The sequence below is a fragment of the Microtus ochrogaster genome, chromosome 15 (genome assembly GCF_000317375.1).
Source record: "Microtus ochrogaster isolate Prairie Vole_2 chromosome 15, MicOch1.0, whole genome shotgun sequence".
NCBI lineage: Eukaryota > Metazoa > Chordata > Mammalia > Rodentia > Cricetidae > Microtus > Microtus ochrogaster.
Genome location: NC_022017.1, coordinates 42,529,799 through 42,534,416, shown reverse-complemented (window position 1 = coordinate 42,534,416; position 4,618 = coordinate 42,529,799).

Genomic DNA, 4,618 nt, shown 5'->3' with positions numbered 1-4,618 from the left:
CAGTGCAAGCTCCAGGACAGCCAGAGGTACCCAGGGAAACCCTGTGGAAAAGAAAAGAAAAGAGAGAAAGAACTTCCAAGTCTCAAGTGTTCTGTGATAGCAAAAGAAAATGATAATATATTTTTACGTGGCACTCACAATGTACAACCACATATATCTATCAATTAAATTGATTCAAAGACCATATAATTACACTGAACACTGGAGTGAATTTTAAAAAAATTGTTGTAAAAAGTACAGCACAGACTTCTCAATGTCAGTATTACTGGAGTTTTTTTTTTTTTTATTACATGTGTGTTTTTGTGTGCTTACCCATGCCACAGAACACATGTGGAAGGCAGAGGACCAGCTTTTGGGAGTGGGTTCTCTCCTACCACTGCGTGGGCCCAGTGAGGTTGTGTGACCTCAGGCTGTCAGGCTTGGCAGCAAACACCATTATCCCCCACTGTTTCAGACTGTCTTTACTTTCAGGACATTTAGTAGCAGTACTGATCTCTACCACTAGATGTCAGGCACCACCTCCCCTAGTCATGGTCAAAAATAACACATTGCTAAAAGTCCCCTAGAGACTCACTTTTCAGTTGACAGCTACTGATATAATACAGTATTTCACATGAGTCTGGCTAGATTTATTTGAAAAACTCATGTGCTGACCAGAGGTACAGCTCCATCAGAGAGTGCCTGTACAGCGTGTGAGGTTCTGGGTTCAACCTCCACCTTCCCTGCCGCACAGACCTACCTGTGCGTGAATATAAACTGTACAAAAAGATAATACTTGCTGGGTGTCTTTGTTAAGGTTTTATGGTTGTGAAGAGACACCACGACCAAGACAACTATTACAAAGGAAAACATTTCCCTGGGGCTGGCTTACAGTTTCGGAGGTTTATTGTTGTTTATTATTGTTTATGGTTGTTTATTATTGTTGTGGGAAGCATGGTGGCACTGCAGAAGGAGCTGAGAGTTCTACATCTTGATCCTCAGACAACAGGAAGAGGCAACTGAGCGTGGCTTGAGCATCTGAGCCCTCAAATCCCAGCCGCAGTGGCACATTTCCTCCAACAAGGCCACCCCTACTTCAACAAGGTCACGCCTCCTAATAGTGCCACTTGTATGGGCCTATGGGGGCCACTTTTATTCAGCCGCCACTCTGTGGTAAACAACAGGTTTGAGGTGTAGCTTGTTCTCCTATGTCTGCTAATATTTTAGCAGTAAGAGCAGCTCAATTCGAAAATAAACTTATTTTGAGCCAATCAACTTCTCTTCCCAGAGACACCAACAGTGTTGGCTGACGTGTCAGCTCCATCAGACAGACTCAGACAGACTAAAGGTCGTTAAGTTTCTTTGTCCTCTTGATTTCTAACAGTGCATAAAGAGGCACTGGCTCACTGCAAGTGTCCCTACATGGGTGTGTCAAATCATCAACCCCACCGACAACATTCCCCAAGAACACTCTCTGCCATTTCTGATACTGCTTTATTATCAGAAAAGGTTTAGCTCAGGCCCAGAAACCAGACCTTTCCAGAAAAGTGCACAACAGGGGGTCAGCGGCCTCTCTGGGCCATCCTGAATCAAACACAAGCACACACCATGCGGGTCTCCACACCTGAGGCTCTCCATGGCGGAACCCACGGTGAGCTTTCATTGATTTTGGCCAACTGTCTACATGTACTTGGGAAACAACTTTAATCTGATTCCATACCGGTCTCCCATCTTCACTTTCGAAGCTGGAAGCTGATTGGACGATTGTCCCAGAGGACTGAGAAAGGACAATCCCTTTCTAGCCCACTGATGCATACACTGATGTATTTTTAAATACCCACCCCAAAGAAGAAACTACATTCAGACAAATGCCTTTGGGTCCCTCGGTACCTTTGCAGGCACAGCTATAGACTGGGTGCCTTGGGAGGCAGCCATGAAAGCATGAGGACCTGGACTGGATCCCCAGGACCTGCATGAACAGCCAGGCATGGCAGCATGTAGCACGTGTCTGTGACCTTAGCCCGGATGGGAGAACTGCTAATCAGACTTGCTAATCTGGAGAGCTCCAGGTTCAGCGAAAGATCTCAAAGCGGGAGGGGGTGTGTGCCTGTGATGGTTTAAGTGAGAAATGTCCCATAGTCTCCTGCCTTTGAATACTTGGTACCCAATTAATGACCTTGCATGGGAGGTTTAGGAGACGTGGCCTTGTTGGAAGTACGTCACTGAGAGTGGCTTTGGGAATTTAAAGAATGAAGCCATTGCAGGGTTCCTTCTGGTGGTTTATGGTGTGCCTGCTGCCACAACTCCTATTCTTCTGGAACTGTAAACCCAAACAAACCTCTCTGAGTGACCTCAGCCATGGCCTTTTATCTCAATACTAGAAAAGTAACACAACACCTGGCATTGATCTCTGGACTCTATGTGTGAACACACCCACATACACACACATGCACAAGAGAGAGCGGGAACCTATGATGGAACGCCCCTTTCCTGCACTGGTAGCCTGTGACAAGGCTGACAGGCCAAGACTCTGCACATTGACACAGTCACTGCGTAGCCTGAGGACGCAGATAAGCTTTGGACCATAGGCAAACACCTCAGAATTCCAAGAATCCGGGTTTCTAGAGAGCCAGTCGCCTCGTGATACAGACCAGGAGGGGCTGTGTTCATGTGTTGAAACGAGAGGCTCATAGGACTAAAACTATTGCTTGCAGCAGAGCCCGTAGGATACAGACCAGGGTTAGGCTGCTGGGAAAGACTGATTATGCAGAATGAATTTTTCCCTGCGGTCACACCTGTCTGAACACACCACTTCTGCAGGGAGAGTGTGAGAATCGAACGGAGCGGTGATAGGGAATCCATAGCGTTTACTGTCTCAGGTAACTGTTGGACGCATTTAAAAATAAGTGGGATGACAGCTTATGCTGGAGAGGATGCGGAGTAAGGGGAACATGCCTCCATTGCTGATGGGAGTGCACATTTGTACAGCCACATTGGAAATCAGTATGGTGTTTTATCAAAAAAATTGGGATCACCTTACCTCAAGACTCAGCAATATAACTCTTGGGTATATACTCACTCATACCACAAGGACATGTGCTCAATTCTGTTCATAGAAGCAGCATTATTTTTAATAGCCAGAACCTGGAAACAACCTAGATGCCCCTAAACTGAAGAATGGATAAAGAAAATGTGGTCCACAAGGGAATTGTCTTAACTATGTTCATAGCAGCATTGTTTGTCATAGCCAGAACCTGGAAGCAACCTAAATGCCCCTTGACCAAAGAATGGATAAGGAAGATGTGGCACATTTACACAATGGAGTACTACACAGCAGAAAAGAAGAAATGTGGGCAAATGAAATGACCTAGAAAACATCATACTGGGTGAGGGAACCCAGACCCAGAAAGACAAATATCATATGTGCTCACTCAGTAGTGACTTTTAGACATAAAACAAAGAAAAATCAGCCTACAATTCACAATCCCAGAGAACCTAGACAACAATGAGGACGCTAAGAGAGACATACATGGATCTAACCTATATGGGAAGAAGAAAAAGACAAGATCTCCTGAGTAAATTGGGAGCAAAGGGACCATGAGAGAGGGTAGAAGGGGAGGGGAGAAAAAGGGAGGGGACCGGAGAAAAATATCTAGCTCAATAAAAACAATTTTAAAAAAGAGGAAATGTGATACATTTACATAATGGAGTACTACACAGCAGTAAAAAAATGACATCTTGAAATTTGCAGGCAAATGGATGGAGCTAGGAAGGAAACATTCTAAGTGAGGTAACTCTGATCCAGAAAGACAAACATGGTATGGGTATGTACTCACTCATAAGTGGATATTAGATACAAAGCAAAGAATAACCAGGCTACAATCCACAGCCCCAGAGAAGCTAGGTAAAAAGGAGGACCTGAAGAGGGACGGACATGCAAGGAGGGTCCCAAGAAAGGGAAATAGTTAAGATCCCCCCGGGCTAACTGGGAGCGGATAGAAGGGAGGGGATGGGGGATGGGAACGTGAGGGATCAAGAAGGCCAAGTTGGGGGAGGGACAGAGAGGGAGAGCAATGAAAGAGATATCTTGATAGAGGTGGTCATTATGGGGTTAGGGAGAAACCTGGTGCTAGGGAGATTCCCAGGAATTCACAAGAATGAACCCAGCTGAGACTCCCAGCAATAGTGAAGAAGGTGCCTGAAATGGCCTTGCCCTGTAATCTATTAGGGACCACCCTAACTCCTGCTGTAAAATCTACATCCAGTAACTGATGGAAGCAGATGCACAATCCACAGCTAGGCACTGGGCTGAGCTCCTGGAGTTCAGTTGAAGAGAGGGAGGAGGGATCTTATGGGCAAGAGGGGTCAGGACCATGATGGGGAAAACTACAGAGACAGCTGACCCAAGCAAGTGATAACTCACAGACTCTGGCCTGACAGCTGGGGAACCTGTGTGGGGCTGAAGTAGGCCCTCTGAATGTGGGTGACGGTTATGTGGTTTGATCTATTTGGGGAAAGGGCATGTCAATGGGACCAGGACTTATCCCGGGTGCATGAACTGGCTTTTTGGAGCCCATTACGAATGGTGGGCTGCCTTGCCCAGCCTGATTTGGGGCTTGGTCCTGCCTCAACTTGGTAT